The 20,595-nt window shown below is 42.7% G+C and overlaps 1 protein-coding gene and 1 non-coding gene across 2 annotated transcripts in view; one reads left to right on the top strand and one right to left on the bottom strand.

Moving 5' to 3' along the window:
• Nucleotides 1–20,595, top strand: part of MICOS10 (mitochondrial contact site and cristae organizing system subunit 10) — a 34,678-nt gene that overhangs the window by 4,485 nt on the left and 9,598 nt on the right. The gene's annotated exons all lie outside the window — the stretch shown is intronic.
• LOC125913791 (U6 spliceosomal RNA) lies at nucleotides 10,412–10,518 on the bottom strand. Its single transcript, XR_007455090.1, has one exon. It is a non-coding gene; the product is annotated as a U6 spliceosomal RNA (small nuclear RNA).

The raw sequence follows: 20,595 nt of genomic DNA, 5'->3' as shown, positions 1-20,595 counted from the left end.
TGTGCGCGGTAGGATAGGTGGTTTCTAATATGGTTTGACCTAATATATTGAACCCATGAATCAAACAAAACAAAACAAAACACATGCTTCCCTGTAATAGGCACAATAGGCCATTGTTCCTGACACATCTGTTTCTCTCTTTCAGCTCTTGTTCCTTTCTTTTCCTTTCTCCCCCTCACATTTTTACCCTTCTCTTTGGCCTCTGTTCTTATTCCTGCCACTCATAGGCATTGCCTAGTTCCTCCATAAAGTTTGAAATTAATGTATCTTTTTTTTTTTAAATAAACTTGTTCGCATTGAATAAGTGCCCGGTTTGTTCTCCTTCACAGCACTGATTTTTCTTAATAGCACATATCACCATCTGAAATTTGCGATTTGTTTCTTACTTGAATGTGAACTCATGAGACTCAGAGGCTTTTTTTTTGTTCACTGTTGATCCCCTAACCCCTGGCCTAGAGGAGGCATACAATAATTACTGTTAAATGAATGACATGTATTGCTGAGAATTTTGCAGACTACATTCTCTGCCCATATTTGCTCCTCCTCAGTGTGTTTATTAAGTGAATAAATTAGCATTTAAATTAAAAAGCCAGAGTAGATTTCACGTGAATTTCTGCCAGTTCACATCTTCCATCATGTGTCCCTGTGATCTTGGGACTTTTACCAACTTTTTATTTCATCTGGGGATATAAATGATTGTCAGTAGATCTTAATAATAAACTAGTATTAGAGATGCCTGGGAGTAGTCAGCAAAGAAACATGAGGCAGAGAGCACTTTTGTATTTGAACAAGTAGAGGGTGATGTTGGTTTAAGTCATAGTGCCAAAGCCTTATTGCAGGAAATTAAAAAGGAGTGAAGAATATTACATTTTATGAATGGCATGTTCCATTAGGTTTTTTTTTTTTTTTTTTTTTTTTAAGTTTATTTCTTTATTTTGAGAGAGACAGAGCTCAAGCTGGGGCAAGGGCAGAGAGAGAGGGAGAATCTTAAGCAGGCTGCGGTGGTCAGCACAGAGCCCAGTGTGGGGCTTGAACCCATGAAACTGTGAGATGATGACCTGAGCCAAAATCAAGAGTCAGATGCCCAACTGACTGAGCCACCCAGGTGGCCCATATTCCGTTAGTTTTTATCTAAATGCATCGTTAATGGTTTTTTGCTAATTTTATGGATTTATTGTGTTTTTTTTTTTTAAGTTTATTTATTTTGAGAGAGAGAGAGGGAGAGAGAATATCCCAAGCAGGCTCTGTGCTGTCAGCGCAGAGCCCATCTCAGGGCTCGATCCTATGAACTGCAAGATCATGACCTGAGCTGAAACCAAGAGTCAGACGCTTCACAGACTGAGCCACCCAGGCGCCCCTTATGGATATATTTTTAAGTTTTATCAGATTTCTTGAATGCTCTGGTTTTCTTTCTCCACTCCGTCCACGGGCTGTGTTGTTTGTTTTCCTTGTACGTACTGAGTAATTTGTCTTGTGTGTACCCACATGAATAAATCACACATTCTTGTTAACAAGAATAGAAAGCATTGTGTCCTGCCAAAATAGAGGGCTTAAAAGCTCTGGGACAAGCTGGTGCCCTCAGCTTGTGCTCGTCACTCTGGACTGGATGGGCAGTTGTATGTTTTCTGTTTCCCTGGGAAAATAAGATTCCAGATGAGAAAATCCCAGCTATGAGACTTAGGGAGGTACTTCCCTGTGACTTGAGAATTTCTAAGCCCTGCAAGTGTGGGTCATGGAAGCACTGCCACTGCCCCCAGAGCCTTGTTATAATTCACTCAAGTGCTAGGTCTGTGCATGCCAGGCTATGACCTCACACCAAGCTGATGTCTGTGTGAGTGGCCAGGGTTGCAGATTTGCCTGAGGAAGCTTTGAGGAACATCTGATTCTGGTACTTCCCGGGTTCATATGGGGGTCCTGGCATCCCTAGTGTGACTTGAAAAGTTCTAAAATTGACTGTATCCCTTTTCCCCACGTTTCGTTCCCACTGTGAGGCCAGAGTATGGAATATCTAGTCTTCTAACCTGTGAATTGGTGGGGAGATCTCAAAGAGATCTTAGTTTTCTTAGTAGCAAGGAAAAGTGCAAGCCATGGACATTTGCAAGCACCCTTAGAATGTATTCCATTCAGTGGACTATGGGGGCATTCACGTTCTTGTACTTTTCCTTTCCTTGATTTTTTTTCATTAGAAATAAATATACCAAAAAACAAAAAACAAAAAACAAAAAAAAAGAAAACAATATACTAAGGGGTGTGCACCTGGCTCAGTCAGTAAAGTGTGTGACTCTTGATCTCGGGGGCCTGAGTTTGAGCCCCACGTTGGGTGTAGAATTTACTTTAAGAAAGGAAGGAAGGAAGGAAGGAAGGAAGGAAGGAAGGAAGGAATATACAAGTAAGTACCTATCTGTGCCTCAGTTTCTTCATCTATAGAATGGTAGTACCTTCCTCAGAGGGTTGTTATGAGTAAGGATAAAATGAAATACTCTCTATAGAGCTGATTAAGATATTACCTGTATTTGAAAAATATTAGCTCCAAGCATGTAAATGAAGGATAGCAGTGATAAGTTAAAATAGCTAACACGTTTGCTTTTATTTTGCTGTTGTGGGTAGTACTGAAGCCTAATGATCAGTATTGCAGCTTATATATATACTAGCGATCATTCATGTATATGTCCCCAAACAATTTCATACCAGGCCTTGTGGAAAGCCTGGGGGGTGAAGTGCACAGGTAGTAGGCACTGGCCTTACCCTGGCTCACCTTCTGGAAGAAGGAGTTCCATCTTGGAGAATATGTTGGCATTTAGTAGGTGGACCGGGTGGACAATTGTATTCTAGGCCTTGGAAACTGTCCAGGCGGTGTCCCAGAGGACAGAGAGGCTTTGACTTCTTCAGGGAATGATGATAATGGCTACCATTTATTGGACACTGTGCCAGATTCTGGCATCTTACATTACATTTTACATACATTATCTCAATTCTTTAAAAAAAAGTTTTGTTTTGTTTTTTAATGTTTATTTTAGGGAGATGGAGAGACAGAGACAGAGACAGAGACAGAGACAGAGCATGAGCCGGGGAGGGGCAGAGAGAGGGGGAGACAGAATCCGAAGCAGGCTCTGGGCTCCTAGCTGTCAGCATAGAGCCCGATGCGGGGCTCGAACTCCTGAATCGTGAGATCATGACCTGAACCAAAGTCGGACACTTAACTGACTGAGCCATTCAGGTGCCCCTATCTCATTTAATTATTATGCCCTTATGGGTACTCTCCCCTTTTTTCCCCATTTTTTTTTTTTGTTGTTGTGATGAAATATACCATCTGAGCCATTTAAAATGTATAGTTAAATGATATTCAATACGTTCATAATGTTGTGCGGTTATTGCCACCATCCATCTCCATAACTCTTCATTTTGTAAAACTGTAACTCCTTTTACCCATTTAACAACAACTCCCTCCAGCCCCTGGCAACCTCCATTCTTTCTGTCTCTGATTTTGTCTACTCTAAGTACTTCATCTACATCGAATCATACAGCCCTTGTCTTTTTGAGACTGGTCTCTTTCACTTTGTGTGATGCCCTCAAGGTTCATCCATGTTGTAGGATATATCAGAATTTCCTTCCTTTTTGGGTCTGAATAAGATTCCACTGTGTGTGTGTGTGTGTGTGTGTGTGTGTGTGTGTGTGTGACATTTTGCTTATTCACCTGTCGATGGGCACTGTTGTGAATAACGCTGCTATGAACATGGGTATACAGCTGACCTTGCTTTCAGTTCTCTTGGGTATATACCCGGAAGTGGAATTGTTGGATCATATTGTAATTCTGTTTTTTACCATTTTGAGGATCTGCCCTCCTGTTTTCCACAGCAGCTGTACCATTTTACATTCCCACCTGTACTGCACAAGAGTCCCAATTACTTCACATCCTCACTGACACTTATTTCCTTCCTTCCTTTCTTTTTATTTTAAAGTTTATTTATTTATTTTGAGGGAGAGAGCGCACGCACACCCTCCTCATGAATGAGATCATGACCTGAGCTGAAATCAAGAGTTGGATGCTCAACAGACTGAGCCCCCAGGCACCCCCCATTTCTTCTTCTTCTTCTTTTTTTTTTTTTTTTTTAATATTTATTTTTGAAAGAGAGAAAACGAGCACCTGGGGGAAGGGCAGAGAGAGAAGGAGACACAGACTCTGAAGCAGGCTCTAGGCTCTGAGCTGTCAGCACAGAGCCCAACGCGGGGCTCGACCTCAGGAGCTGTGGGATCATGACCTGAGCCGAAGTCGGATGCCCAACCGACTGAGCCACTCAGGCTCCCCCGCCCTTTTCATTTTTTAATAGTAACCATCCTAATGGGTGTAAGCTAGTATCTCATTGTAGTTTTGATTTTCATTTCCCTGATGATTAGTGATGTTGAGCATCTTTTCATGTGATTACTGGTCATTTGTATGTCCTTGAAAATGTCTATTCAGGTCCTTTGTCCATTTTTGAATTGGTTTATTGTTGTGTTTTAGGAGCTCTCTATATATTCTGGATAGTAACTCCTTATCAGATGGATGATTGGTATATATTTTCTCCCATTCTGTGGATGTCTTTTAACTCTGTTAATGTTGTCTTTTGAATCACAGAGTTTAAACATTTTTGTGAAGTCCAGTTTGTCTGCTTTTCCCCTTGTTGCCTGTGTCTTTGGTGTCCGAATGGGAAAAACTCCGTTTTTTCCTTATTCCCACACTCGCAGTACATCTGGCACCTGACGTGTGGGTTTTCCACAGCAAGTGGCTCCCTGACCCCAGCTGAGTGTCTTATAATTCACTTCAATTCTGACGCTCACTGGACCCCATGGGTTAGGGCTCAGTCACGTAAGACTCCCCCGCCTCAGATGCCAGTCACAAGTCCATGCTGTTGCCTGTGCCTCTGGCTGGCTGGCTATGAATCACAGTTCCCATGACCCCCTCCCAGGGATTGGTAATTTGCTAGAATGGCTGGCAGAACTCAAGGAAACAGTTTACTTACTAGATTACCAGTTTATTACCAAGGATATTAAAGACCATGAATGGACAGCCAGATGAAGAGACACACAGACTGGGGACCCGAGGTCCAAAGTGCAGGAGCTTCTGCTTCTGTGGAATTGGGGTGTGCCACCCTCCTGGCACGTAGATATGTTCACTGACCTAGAAGTTCTCAGAACCCGTACTTTGGGGATTTTTATAGAAGCTTCATCATGAAGGCCTTGCCTGATCAGTCATTAACTCACTTTCCAGTCCCTCTTCCCTTCTGAGAGGATGCAGGGTGGGGCTGCAAATTCCAGGCTTGGCTTGGTCTTTCCCGTGACCAGCTCCCACCCTGGAGCTATCCAGGAGCTCCGAGATTTGCCTCATTAGAACAGACACTCCTATCACCCAGGAAATTCCGAGGGATTTAGGAGCTCTGCCAGGAATTGGGGGCAGAGACTAATATATGTATTTTTTGTTATTTCAGCGTCGTATCCAAGAAATCATTGCCAAACCCAATATTGTGAAGCTTTTGCCCTGACTTTTCTCTAAGGGTTTTTTAGCTTTTACATTTAGGTCTTTGATCTGTATTGAGTTAATTTTTGCATATAGTGTCAGATAAGGAAGGTTCCAGTGTCATTCTTTTGCATGTGGATCTCCAGTTTTCTCTGCACCATTTGTTGAAAAGACTGCTGTTCCCTAAATGATCTTGGCACCCTAGTGAACAGTGATTTGACCATGTATGCAAGAGTATATTTCTGTGCTCATTATTTTATCCCATTGAGCTGTATGTCTGTCTTTATGCCAGTACCACATGGTTTTGATTCCTGTAGCTTTGTAGTAAGTTTTGAAATTAGGAAGTGTGGGCCCTGCAGGTTTGTTCTTTCTCAAGATTATTTGGGCTATTCAGGGTCCCTTGAGAGTCCATGTGCATTTTAGATCGGTTGTTCGACTTCTGCAGAAAACTTCTTAGGATTTTGATTAAGGATTGCATTGAATTTTAGATTTAGAATTTTAAATTGAATCTAAATTTGTTTCTAGTTAACAAATAGAATACTGCTTATTAGTATTCAATACTATTTATATTTATAATATTTATATTAATACTATTAGTATTAACACCATTTATTCTGTTACAGAATACTATGGTATGGATATACCACATTTTGGTTATCCATTGCCAGTTTATGGACATTTACGTTGTTGATACTTTTTGGCTATTATGGATAATGCTGCTGTGATCAAGTGTACAAGTTCTTACCTGAATGTATGTTTTCATTTCTCTTGGGTGTGTATGTATCTAGGAGTGGAATTGTTGGGTTGTGTGGCAACTCTTTGCGTAGCATTGAGAAAAACCACGGAATGTGGGGCTGAGGACGGACATGGTTGGATTTCTGATTTCAGAAAGATGAACGAAGTAGAAAGGACCAAGATGAAGGCAAGGAGATCGGTTAGTATATTACTGCAAGTTCATGCCAAAGATGAGATGGTCCAGTTAGAGGAAATCAAAACCAAGATGGGGCCGGAGGAGTGGAATGGAGACAGATGTCACAGATGTTACGGTGTCATGCATTGGTCATATTTATGGAACCTGAAATGCTCATGAGCAGGAGGAGTCAGGGTGATGCCAAGCCTATGTAAATGGAGAATGGCTTTGCCCTTGACAGGTGGGGAGCCCAAGCAACATTTTACAGTTTATTAATTTCTGGTATGTCTGGAGATGGGTCTCTGGTGATATGCAGCTCAGTCAACAGAGATGAAATTGCTTTTGCCCTGCAGTAATCTTCACGAAAAGAAAGGGTTTGGCCTTATTTCTTCCCTGTTAAGAAAGTAGGACAGAAATGACTTAGCAGCTGACTTGCCTTTGAATTAGCCAGCAGATTTTGTGTATTCCTCCAGTAATCGATCAAGTGTAGTGAAATTAATTAAGGCTGTTTTTTTAAGGCCACTCTCATGTTTAAAAAAATGCTGTACCGAAAGAGGCCATTGAGTAAGGTCATGGAAAAAGGAGCAAATTATTGTTTGTCTTTAAATATCAGTTCATCTGATAAATGTGGCTTACCACAAAGTATTGGTGGCTCACCAAAAATTGCCTTTTGGTAGCCTGTGTTTGGAAACTGATACGTTGCCATTTCATGGAGTGATATCACTTAGGCTAAACTAAAATACTTCAAAGGTTTTTGGTTGTTTGTAGGTTTGGGTTTCAAATTAGTACATGTTAATTGTTGAATCGGTCACCATATTTTGTTTGCTATATGTATTTCTAAACAGTTTTTGAGAGCAAAAATACTTTTTCCATTTGCGACAGCAATATGGATAATGGAACATTGTGATCTTGCTAGAGGAGAATTTTCTGTTAGTATTATAGAATAATGTAATTAGGCACCGTATGGAACTTGAAAACATATTTAAATTTTTGTTCTGGCTGTGGTTTTATGCTTTCCTAAAATGTGGCCTGAAACCGTTTATTAGTAAATATGCTGAATTGCTTTCTCTGGCAAGTGCATTTCAGTGTTGAATCCAAGTGAAAATACAAATATTTACTTATAAAAGTCTTTTGGTGTGGTAATATTTTTACTACAGCCATTGACCCACTAGTAAAATGTTAGGGCATTGCTAGATTGGATCCTGTTTATTTAAAGGCCAAGAGAGGGAAAGAGAGCGGAAGTAACATTAAGTGAATGCCTGTTACGTGCCACCGTATTTGTTACACTAACATATTATCCCTTTTCTACCCTCCTAGCAACTCAGTGAGGAAGTTTATATTCTCTCTCTTTTTCTAGCAAGAAAAACAATGCTCAAAGATTTTTATAGAAATTGAGAAGCTGATTTTTAAATCTAAATTAAAATGTAAACAATCCGAAGTAGCCAGGGCAATTTTTAAAAAGAAAAGCAAAGTTGGAAAATTAACATTACCTGACATCAAGACTTACTACAAAGCTACAGTAAACAAAGTGTGGTATTGGAGAAGGGAAACACATCTAGATCAGTGTCCCGAAATAGACCCATAAATATATGGTCAATTAAAGATGATGCCAAGGCAGTTTAATGGGAAAAAGAAAATCTTTTCAACAGATGTGCTAGCATAACTGGATATCCATATCCAGAGAAAAAAATAAACCTCATTATTGTGCATAAAAATTAACTCGAAAGGATCACAGACCTAAATGTAAAATGTAAAACTATAAAACCTCCAGAAGAAAACATAGGGGAAAAAGTCTCTGTGACCTTGAGTTTGGAAAAGATTTCTTAGGTCATGAAAGCAAAAGTCACTAAGAAAAAAAATGATATGTGGCATTTGGTCAAAATCTAAAACTTTTGTTCTTTGTTTTGTTTTTTTAAAATGTTTTATGTTTATTTATTTTTGAGAGAGAAAGAGAGACAGAGCACAGCAGGGGAGGGGCAGAGAGAGAGGGAGACCCAGAATCCAAAGCAGGCTCCAGGCTGTGAGCTGTCAGCACAGAACCTGACACGGGGCTCGAACTCCCGAATGGTGAGATCATGACCTGAGCCGAAGTTGGGCACTCAACCGACTGAGCCACCCAGGCGCCCCAAACTTTTGCTCTTTGAAAGACGGCATGAAGAGAACAAAAAGGCAAGCCACAGAATCGGAGAAAATATTTGCAATACATTATATCTGATAAAGGGCCTGTTTCCATAATAAAGAAAGAACTCTTAAAATTTAATACTAAGAAGACAGCCCATTTAAGAAAATGGGTAAAAGGGGCACCTGGTGGCTCAGTCGGGTGAGTGTCCGACTTCGGCTCAGGTCACAGTTTCATGGTTTGTGGGTTCAAGGCCCACGTTGGACTCTGTGCTGACAGCTCAAATCCTGGAGCCTGCTTTGGATTCTGTGTCCCTGTCACCCCCCTCCCCCCCACCTTCCCCACTCATGTTCTGTCTGTCTCTCTCAAAAACAAACATTAAACATTTTAAAAATGGGTACAGTGTTTGAAAAGAATCTTTACAAAAGAAATTATTATGCTAATGGCAAGTAAGCACGTGATAGGATATTCAACTTCATTGGTCATTGGGGAAATGCAAATTAAAATCGTGAGGAGATAGATCAGCCTCCACACCCGTTAAAATAGTTAAAAAGACTGACAACACCCCCTAAAATTTGACTGGGATGTGGAGCAGCTGGAGGGTTGTATGTTGGTGCATCCACTTTGTAAAACCGTCTGGTGGTTTCTTATAAACATGCCATCTAGTCATTGTACTCCTGGTATTTACCCAAGAAAAACGAAAACGTTTGCTCACACAAAGTGTGAACGTATGTGACTATATGAATATTCGTAGCAGCTTTATTCATGATGCCCCCAAACTGGCAAGGACCCATATGTCCATCAGCAGGTGAATGGGTAAACAAAATCCAGACTATCCATAAAGTGGACTATTCGGTAGTAAAAGGAACAAGTACTAACACATACAGCAAGATGTATACCTTTCAAAATCATTCTGTTGGAGCTAGACACAGAACACTGTGTGCTGTATTCCATTTACCTGCTTGCATTTGTACATACACTTCTAGAAAATGCAAACCAATGTGTGATGACAAAGCAGATAAGCGTTTGCCTGGGGCAAAGGCTGGAGGGAAGGGTGGACCGCAGAGGGGCACCAGGAAGCTTCCGGGGGTGGCAGCACTGTTCGGTTTCACGGTTCTCGGTTTGATGTGATGGAATACTCCGTGGCAATGATAATGAACGACCCACAGCTGTTCGCAAATGTTAGACTAAAGTACTTACTGTGTGATTCCACTTATGTAAGTTTAAAAGCAGGCAAAACTACTCTATACTATTAGAAGTCAGAATATGATTACCCTTGGATAGAGAGCTTTGGATAAGGGAGGACCAGGCAGGCTTCTGAAGATGTTGGTAATTTGCTTTGCTCTGGCTGCTGGTGACTTGGGTGTGTTTAGTCTAGAAATCTATCGAGTGGTGCCCTTAATTGTGCAGTTTCTATATGTATGTTGTATTTCAATAAAAAGTTTTTTTTTTTTTTTAATTTTTTTTTTCAACGTTTTTTATTTATTGTTGGGACAGAGAGAGACAGAGCATGAACGGGGGAGGGGCAGAGAGAGAGGGAGACACAGAATCGGAAACAGGCTCCAGGCTCCGAGCCATCAGCCCAGAGCCTGACGAGGGGCTCGAACTCACAGACCGCGAGATCGTGACCTGGCTGAAGTCCGACGCTTAACCGACTGCGCCACCCAGGCGCCCCTCAATAAAAAGTTTTTAAAAGACATGTGCTGTCACAGAAAGGTGTCCTTGGTAATTATAAAGTGAGAAAAGCAAGTTGTAAAACATCATGCATGATATATGATCCTGTTTATATAAATGGAATGATAAACAATAAACTTAATCCAAAATATCTCTCCAGAATGGTGATGATGCTAGGTGGGGAGGATCATTAATTTTGCTGTTTTTTTTTTTTTTTAATATGGAATGCTTCATGAATTTGCATATGTCATCCTTGCACAGGGGCCTTGCTAATCTCTGTATCATTCCAGTTTTAGTATTATGTGCTGCCGAAGTGAGCACAATTTTGCTGTTTTTATAATGTAAGTAAATAAATGAGAACAGTTTCTGTTAAAAAAAAAAAAAAAAAAAGCGGGGCTCCTGGGTGGCTCAGCCAGTTTAACATCTGACTGTTGATTTCAGCTCAGGTCATGATCCCGGGGTCGTGGGATTGAGCCTTGAGTTGGGCTCTCTGCTGAACGTGGAGCTTGCTTAGGAGTCTTTCTCTCCCTCTCTCCCTCTCTCCCTCTCTCCCTCTCTCCCTCTCTCCCTCTCCCCCTCTCCCCAACTCACATTCTCTCAAAAAAAAAAAAAAAGTTATTTAGGGCCACCTGGCTGACTCAGATGGTAGAGCATGAGACCTTTGATCTCGGGAATGTAAATTTGAGCCCCATGTTGGATGTAGAGATTACTTAAAATCTTAAAAAAAAATTTTTTTTTAAAGCTACTTTACTGAACTAGTAACTAAAGTCACTTCATTTGGGTCCTATAATTGAGAATGATGAATAATCTTTACATGAATATGTGAAGTCTAGTTTTGATATTTAATAGGTTAGTCCTTCAAAGTAAAAATCTGTTTAAGCTTTTCACCAACTTTGAAATTATATTGGTATCTATTTTTTGTTAATTTTTATTATTTTTTTGGTTTTTAAAATTTACATCCAAATTAGCATATAGTGCAACAATGATTTCAGGAGTAGATTCCTTAGTGCCCCTTACCCATTTAGCCCGTCCCCCCTCCCACAACCCCTCCAGCAACCCTCTGTTTGTTCTCCATATTTACGAGTCTCTTCTGTTTTGTCCCCCTCCCTGTTTTTATATTCTTTTTGTTTCCCTTCCCTTATGTTCATCTGTTTTGTCTCTTAAAGTCCTCATATGAGTGAAGTCGTATGATTTTTGTCTTTCTCTGACTGACTAATTTCACTTATCATAATACCCTCCAGTTCCATCCATGTAGTTGCAAATGGCAAGATTTCATTCTTTCTGATTGCCAAGTAATACTCCATTGTATATAGATACCACATCTTCTTTTTCCATTCATCCATCGATGGACGTTTGGGCTCTTTCCATACTTTGGCTATTGTCGATAGTGCTGCTATAAACATGGGGGTGCATGTGCCCCTTTGGAACAGCACACCTGTGTCCCGTGGATAAATGCCTAGTAGTGCCATTGCTGGGTCGTAGGGTAGTTCTATTTTTAGTTTTTTGAGGAACCTCCATACTGTTTTCCAGAGTGGCTGCACCAGCTTGCATTCCCATGTTAATTTTTTTTAATGTTCATTTTTAAGAGAGAGAGAGAGCGAGAGACAGAGTACAAGTGGGGGAGGGACAGAGAGTGAGGGAGACAGAATCTGAAGCAGGCTCCAGGCTCTGAGCTGTCAGCACGGAGCCTGATGCCTGGCTTGAACTCACAAACCATGAGATCATGACCTGAGATGAAGTTGGGCGCTTAACCGACTGAGCCACCCAGGCGCCCCATATATTGGTATATGTTAATGCAGTTTCTTGTTGGGTGACCTGTTATTGAGTTTGCTCATGGTGGATGTGATGGCCCATTGTTGCTTTGGAAGGCCCCAGTTGTATAACCTCCGTGAATTCATAAACTTAAAGAAGGATGGGTTGTTGGAACCAGCAAGAACCTTAGGGATTCATTTGGTCCAGTGGTTTTTAACTGTCTTCCACAGCATCTTAGTGGTTGTCTCTGGGTGGGAGTAGGTAGGGAGAGGAAGATGAGGGGACGTGAAGCAAGTGGTTTTCTGGTTGGGCCTCCAGCCTCTCCCCTTTTCCCCAACAGAGCAGCTCCACTGTGGTCTGTTTTATTTACCTATTTGGGAAGATAACTTCATTGCTTTCAAAAAAGGTGGGGTGGGAGTGCTGATAACCACTAACTTTCTTTAACCCTCTTGTTTCAGAGATGAGCAAATTGATGCCTGGGGAGGTTGAGATGTGTTTTCCAGGGTCTGTTCATACAGGGTAATTTGTCTGGAACCTGTTTCTGCCTATTCTGGATACTGGACGGATTTGTCCAGGAGACTGCTTCTTTCATGGTCTTCTGATCCCAGCTTATGATCTCTCTCCTCCATCCAGATTTACCCACACACTGAGCCCAAACACACACCCTCTCCATTCCCCTACCACTTACCCATAACTTAGTTTGGAGCTTGATTTCTCCTGGATGTGGCTGGTTCCCATTTTAGCTAGAGACCATCCCTAACTGAGAGATGGCCATGAAAATCCTATAGCTTCTCCGTTAGAATAGACAGGGGAGTGCGTTTATCACCAGTTTTCAGAATGTGCTCTGTAGAGCCCTACAGTTTGTGGGGCCCCTTTGGGACAAGTATGGGTTTAGGAGGTGGGGTCTGGATGCAACTTGGACTCCTCAAATAGTAGCTTCAGCTTTATCTATTGCATGTACTAGGCTACCAGAGAGGATTTCTCTAGAAGGAAGGCTTTCTGCTTTGAAAGGAAGGCAGACGAGAAGGAAGGGAAGCCTTTCACTGTAAGGGTGAGGAAGGTGAAGGACGTTAGCTGGAGAAGCATTGCGGGATGGTGAAAAGCCAGGTGGGCTTGGCTGTCTCAGAGCCTCAGTTTCCTCGTCTCTAAACTTCTTTTTCTTTTTCTTTTTCTTTTTTTTTTTAAAGGAGGCTCCACACCCAGTGTGGGGCTCAAACTCATGACCCTGAGATCGAGAGTCGCGTGCTCTACCCACAGAGCCAGCTAGATGCCCCTCCTTGTCTGTACGCTTGGGATGCTAGTCCCCACATGGTTGTGATGAGGCTCAGGATAAGATAATAATCTAAATGGGTGTGGAAGCACTTTCTAGATTGTAACCGCCTAGATCAGTTTGTTCTCCACTGGGAGTGATTTACCGCTACCTTCTACCCCCTGGGGGCAACGTCTGGAAACTCGTGTGGTTGCCATACCGGGGGATGGGGCAGTCGGGGTGCTGCTGACACCTAGAAGGTGGGGGACAGGGATGCTGCCAAACATCCTGTGATGTGCAGAGCACCAAAGAATTGTACATGGAAAATGGTACACGGAAAAGAATTGAAGTTGAGAAACCTTGCCCCAGGCTTACGTCTCTATGGCTTACTCTCTATGGCTCCCCAGGCACAGCCCTTTCAGACTAATACTCACACAACACGGGTCATATATTCATACATCTCTAGGCGCGTACTCTTTCAGCAACTGAAATTGAGGTGAGAAATGAAGGGAAAAAAAAGAAAAGGAATAAACAATCATCAGAATGACCTTAAACAAAGCATAGTACATTGTTATAAGGGCCTTAAAAAAACCCCACATGCGTGCATATGAGAAGAGTATGGGGTGTGAGGGATATGAGTCAATGTTAATGAACGACGGGGAGCTGAGTTGCAAAATGGTGTGAGGCATGGCTGGGAGAGCTGACAGATTGCAGCGTTTGTTTAAAACTGTCCAGAATTTCCAGAGTTGCTTCAGTTGTGTATCTTCAGGTAGGATTTTATTTTATTTATTTTTTTAAACATTTATTTGCACACACCTGCGAACGAGCAGGGGAAGGGCAGAGTGAGAGGGAGAGAGAGAGAGAGAGAGAATGAGAATCTCAAGCAGGCTCTGAGCTGTCAGCACAGAACCCGACGTGGGGCTTGATCCCACCAGCCACAAGATCATCACGTGAGCTGAAATCAAGAGTCAGACGCTTATGTGACTGAGCCACCCAGGTGCCCCTTCAGGTAGAATTTTAAAACTATTGATTAATACTAACAGCATATATGGGAGGAATTGGAATCTACTGTGTTTATGTCAAGTTGCTTTATCCAACTTAAAGCTGCATTAGAATGCTTAGGGTAATTTATAATTATTGTAACACTCTGACATAATTGTTGACAGATTGGTAGACTTACTTTGACAAATGTTTACCAGTTAGAACAAGTGTTTCTGATTGTCAGAACCTGCACATGTAAACCACTCAATTTCTGTTTGCTGGATTTTAAATGATTACCCGAAGCAAATGATTTAAGCAACATAATTCACCTTTTACTAGGAAGCTTTCCTGAGAAAGCTGCTACTTTCTTGGCATCATCTCAAATGATTAAATTGAAATCCATTAGTTGTAGGGTTTTGTTTTTTTTTTTAACCATTTTAGCATAGGCCTAAGTGTGACAAACCCTGAACTCACGAGTTTATAAATATCCCACTCTCATTAGAAGCAAAACGGTATATTACTACACTGGTCATATATTTCCTTGACATTAGACTATATGCTACCAATCTTAGAAATTCCCAGAAAAGATTGGCTGTGACTGTTGAAAAACCACAACTTACTTTTCTCCTTGTTCCTGCTGCAACTTGAAATTCAGTTTAGCTCATAACTTCTATTTCAGAAGACTTTTTTTTCCCTTAGTTTATGAAAACTGAATTCTTGGTTTCTTTATGTATGCAAGTCCAGTGATTTGGGGAGGCTTACTTGTGGGGCTTTGTAGAATAATGATGCCTTTACGAAAGAGTGTAGACCGCTACTGGAAAATAAGGTCAGCTGGGTGCTATTGCCTAGCCTTAGAGTCTTGGGCACCTTATTCGAGCCAGATTTGAATAGCAGAGAAAACGTTGGTTTCTTACAGAAGACCCTGAAATTCAGGTGAATCCTTCCAACACCTTTTGCAAATGTTCATTTGGGACATTCCCCATTTGCACCAACAGTACCTTCATTGCAAAACCGTTGGTATATTTTTCAAATATTTGAGCCCCTCTTCTGTCTCTGTTTGCCTTTGCCCATGACTGTGTCTTTCCTTGAGGATCTTTTATCTATGAATCATCACGGAGTGTGGTCACTCCTGCTGCTCAGAAGTTCCTAACCCCTGACCAGAGTCCCGCTTTCACCTGCCCTGCTCACCTCGAATACCGTCCCTGTCAGTTCTGCCTCGCAGGGGATGCAGGGAAGGCAGAGGTGGGGCTGTTGAGGAGAGACCAGAGTATGCAAGGTAACATTTTTCAGTCTGATGGACGGAGGAGAGTCGGCGGTCTGGACTTGTCTCCCCGCTGGGCTGCTGTGACAGCTCTGTCCTCGTGGGTTTCCCATCTCTGATGGAGGCTTCTTTACCTCTGTCCCCGTTGCCGCCAGAGAGGGCCGTTGTCAACTGCACATCAGATACATTGTTCCTGCTTAATTCCCTCTCTTGCTTCCCTGCTGCTTATGACAGAGGCCGGGGTCCTTAGTGTGGCACGAAAGATTCTGGCTCCATCTACCTCACACTGGCTAATTTGGTAGCAAGGAGCTCCTTGCAGCCCTTTTCCCTTGCCCCTTCTCTAGCCCCCACAGTGGCTGGGGTATCTGTGCACCCTGCTTCTGTCACGGTACCTTGCATTTTGAGTTTGTTTTTTTCCTTAAAGACAAGGATGACTTTATTTTTTTTTAAGTTTATTTATTTTAATGTTTATTTTTGGGAGAGAGAGAGAGAGAGAGAAAGAGCGTGAGCAGGGAAGGGCAGAGAGAAGGAGACACAGAATCTGAAGCAGGCTCCAGGCTCTGAGCTGTCAGCACAGAGCCCGACGCGGGGCTTGACCCCATGAACCGCGAGATTATGACCTGAGCCGACATCAAGAGTCAGACGCTTAAGCGACTGAGCCACGCAGGCACCCCGCACTTTGAGTTTCTAATTATCAGTTGGCTCTAACTCTGGACGATAATCTTACTGGGTACAGGGCCTGGCATAGCACCTGGCACACAGTAGGGGCTCAGTTTGTGTGATGAAGGTAACGCTCATGCATAGTGTTGGCCAGGGTGAATTTGGGAAGGTGTTTCGTTTACTTTGGGGAGTCAAAATTATTGTAATAGCTTTGTGTATCTGTGAGGGGGCGATCAAGGACGTGTCCTTGGGAGTCAGGCTGCCTGGTTCAAATCCCAGATGTGTGACCTGGGACAAGCTAGTTAACCTTTCTTTGTCTCAGTTTCTTGGTCACTAAGACAGGGCTGATAAAAGAAGTTTGCTGTGAGGATTAGATGAGGTCATTGAACCCCGAAGAGTTAAGTGCTTAGTGAATGCCTTTCACTCATGTCTTGTGGTGTTCCTGAAAATGTTGTACATGTTGCGTTTTTACAGCTCAGTTATATTTTAGATTAAAGGAATTTGGTATTGGGGCGCCCGGGTGGCTCAGTTGGTTAAATGTCCGACTCCTGATTTTGGCTCAGGTCACGATCTCACGGTTCCTGAGTTTGAGCCCCGCATTGGGTCCTGCGCTGGCAGTGTGGAGCCTGCTTGGGATTCTCTCTCTCTCCCTCTCTCTGCTCCTGCCCTGCTTGTGCTGTCTCTGTCTCTCTCAAAATAACTAAATAAACTTAAAAAAAAAAGGGGGGGGATGGAATTTGGTATTAAAAGGTTATTTGATGGGGGCACATGGATGGCTCGGTCGGTTAAGCCTCCGAATCTTAGTTTTGGCTCAGGTCATGACCTCATGGTCCTTGGGGTCGAGCCCTGCATCAGGCTCTGCACCGATAGCACAGAGCCTGCTCTCTGCCCCTTCCCCACACATGCTCCCTTCCTCTCTCTCAAAAATAAACATTAAAAAAAAAAAAGGTTACTTGATGAATGTTATAAATAGCACCAGTGTTTTTCTAGTTATCCAGGTAGAAGTTCTCAGCATTTTCTTTGACAGCCTTTCCCCTTTGCAGCCCCCAAACTCCAGATCCGCATACACACACTTAATCAGTTCTTAAGTCCTGTAAAGTCTGCCAGCAAAATGTCTCTTCCTTTCCAAGTGCTCCTGCACACCTTAGTTGGACGAATCTTACTAAAGCACAGCCTCAGTCACATTACGTATCTCAAGAAACTGCCTGCTGAATTAAGAGCTGTCATGTTTTGGTGCCTTCAGAATGTCCCCTGTTCCTTCCTAGCCAGTATTCTAATTCATGTTTAACCTGTCTTTGCCTCAAGTCCATATAACCTTATAACTGAAATAGAAGCACTGGGTAACAGTTCCCACTTTTCAAAGAATAAACACTATGTATTGGAGTGATGTACTCCAGAGGTAAATAAACGGATCCCCTGTGTCTTCTGCTTAGTAAATGCTAGTGACTGTAGATGAAGTAAATGTGTAAGGAAAAGGAGTTAATGGTTCTTGTTGCTCCATGGAATTTTTCATTTGAGTCAGGAGTCGGTGACAACATAATGGCTATAACAACGTACGTGTCGGGTATCCTGAATCCCCGGTTCTTCCATTTCCTTTCCCAAAGAGGAGAATCCAGTTGCTGATACTGATGGGGATGGGCAAGAGGGATTGGGGGTGTTGGGAGGGAAGGGACTCACCAGAAAATTCCCTTTTGAGCAGTTTGGATGAATTTGGATTCATTTTATCAGCCCTCAGCCCGTTTGGATTCATTTGATCTCTAGCCAGTGCACAAAGGGAAGTACTTCCCGGCTTGAATTGTTGACTCTTTGTCATTGATTCTAAGTGATTTCAGGTTTTTGTTAGCACTCCTGAAAAGTCAGACATCTGCAGTTTCTGTTCTTTCTTGAAGGACTGAAGAGTAGCACAGTCATAAGTTACCTGCCAAGATCCAGAAACACATAGTTATCGTATGTAGTGATAGGCCAGGTGCCCTGGTCTTCTGCTTACCCATAGGAAGGAGCCACGTGTGTAGGAAGGAGCCATGACTTTGGAGTCCGACAGCCTGGGTTTGAACTCTCCTTTTTTGGTTGTGTGTACTTGGGTAAGTCGGTTCCACTGAACTGTTTCCTCTTCTGGACGATGGGACCATAATACACCTTAGAAGGTGCCTCTGTGGGTCAAATAAAATAATATCTAGAAACATAATACAGTGCCTGGCACTCTGTAAGTGTTAGTACCTCCAAAGCACCCACCCCCAAAAAGATGTAATGCGTTGCGTTCTTTATTGTGTTTCTTGAAATGTAGTAATTCTGCGTTTTTTCCAGTCTCTCTTAAATAAAGTCTTCAGAGCTTTTTCTCATTTCCCTACCTGCTATGCCCACATATGAATTTATTAACTAGTTATATGTCAGTAAAATGTGTGCCAGACCTGTTTCTTCTTTTGTGCCTTGGAAAGTCGTATGACTGTCAGAATTCTGAAGTTGGATTGTGTGCTACATGCACACATTCATTTAAAAGGACCCTTTTAGGGGCGCCTGGGTGGCGCAGTCGGTTGAGCGTCCGACTTCAGCTCAGGTCACGATCTCGCGGTCCGTGAGTTCGAGCCCCGCGTCGGGCTCTGGGCTGATGGCTCAGAGCCTGGAGCCTGCTTCCGATTCTGTGTCTCCCTCTCTCTCTGCCCCTCCGCCATTCATGCTCTGTCTCTCTCTGTCTCAAAAATAAATAAACATTAAAAAAAAATTAAAAAAAAAAGAAAGGGGGCGCCTGGGTGGCTCAGTCGGTTGAGCGTCCGACTTCAGCTCAGGTCACGATCTCGCGGTCCGTGAGTTCGAGCCCCGCGTCAGGCTCTGGGCTGATGGCTCGGAGCCTGGAGCCTGTTTCCGATTCTGTGTCTCCCTCTCTCTCTGCCCCTCCCCCGTTCATGCTCTGTCTCTCTCTGTCCCAAAAAAAAAAAAAAAACGTTGAAAAAAAAATTAAAAGGACCCTTTTAGTGAGCTTGGCTTCTCTGGAAGCACATCAGTAGTGACTCTTCCACATCTTCCTTCCCTATTTTGGCTTCTTTCTGCTGACTGGTTTGCTTGTTCTGATCAGAATCCCGGGAATTGATGTCTACCCGAGGAAGTCCTACAGATGTTCCTTCCAGCCCCTGTCTAATCTGGAGAGCCACAGGAAGGCGGAGGTCTTGTCGGATAGCCCCTTCTTCCTGCTTCCCACATACCCTACAGCGATGTTGACTTTTGAGAAGCTGATTGACACACACTGACTTTACCATCTCTGGGTCTTGGGCCCGGCACACTTTCTTGGTTAATTCACATGACTTGGCATTTCCACGTGGGCACCTGGGACAGTCCGTCTTTGGCTCAAAGCATTAAGTAACACAGTTTGGAGCTGACTTAAAACTGTTTATTTATTTATTTCTTTCCTCGTAAATTGGGCCCTGAGCATCTTTCATAAATCAGGAATGTTTCTTGGAGATGTAATTCTCACTAAACTCAGTCCCAAGGGTGCTTCTCTATAAAAGCGCATTCTTGTTCGTTCTGTCATAACAAATGCATGTGATGATTGTAATAGCATTGATAGAAACATGATTGAACAGGAAAGCATGTCCATTATAAACAGATCAGTTTGATACTAATCCAGGTTCAAAGCATAAATACAGCTTTATGAAACACAAGATAGCTCTAGGAAAATCTTTATTATATTTGAAGCAAAATGTTCTAGTTAACAATGAGTCTGAAGGAATCCCCTTTATTTATTTATGTATTTATGTATTTGTTATTTATTTATGATGTTTATTTCTTTTTGAGAGAGAGAGAGAGAGACAGAGCTCGAGAGGGGAAGGGCCAGAGAGAGAGGGAGACACAGAATCCGAAGCAGGCTCCAGGCTCCAAGCTGTCAGCACAGAGCCCGACACGGGGCTCGAACCCACGGACTGCAAGATCGTCACCTGAGCCGATGTTGGATGCTCAACAAGCTGAGCCACCCAGGCGCCCCAGAATCCCCTAGTTTTAGAAAGTGTATGTCACGACCTCATATGTTCCTATACAAAATTGCTGATGCAATTTTGCAGCTCCCACTCAGAGTTGGGAGAAAGGTTGTGACTTTCAGCTGTGACTCACCCACAGTGTGGTCTGTAGTCAAGCCAGTGGACTGTATTTTAATAGAGGATGAACTATTATGTGACACTTTTGACCTGTTTTGAGTTCCATTAGAGAAGTGACAGAACTTACTACCACTTACTGAATTCGAATTAGGTCCCAGACACTGCCAGATACCTTGTATTTTCCTGATACCGCAACTCAGCGAGGTTGTTTTTTCTCGATAGCCGAGTGGGGCGAGGCCAGGCGACGTTAGATAATTGAGCTGACGTCAGAGAGCTAGCTGTGGAGCAGTGGTCGACTCAGGCCCGCCTCGTGATGGCACTGGTCCTCTTGCCACGCCACTTGGAGGGAGACGAAAGCCCTCCTTGTTCTAGAACCTTTATCTTTTCTTTCAGACATTTAAGAACAGGGTTGC

The sequence above is a fragment of the Panthera uncia genome, assembly GCF_023721935.1.
Source record: "Panthera uncia isolate 11264 chromosome C1 unlocalized genomic scaffold, Puncia_PCG_1.0 HiC_scaffold_4, whole genome shotgun sequence".
Classification (NCBI taxonomy): domain Eukaryota; kingdom Metazoa; phylum Chordata; class Mammalia; order Carnivora; family Felidae; genus Panthera; species Panthera uncia.
Note: the sequence above shows the minus strand (reverse complement) of the source record. Positions and strands in the feature narration are given on the sequence as shown.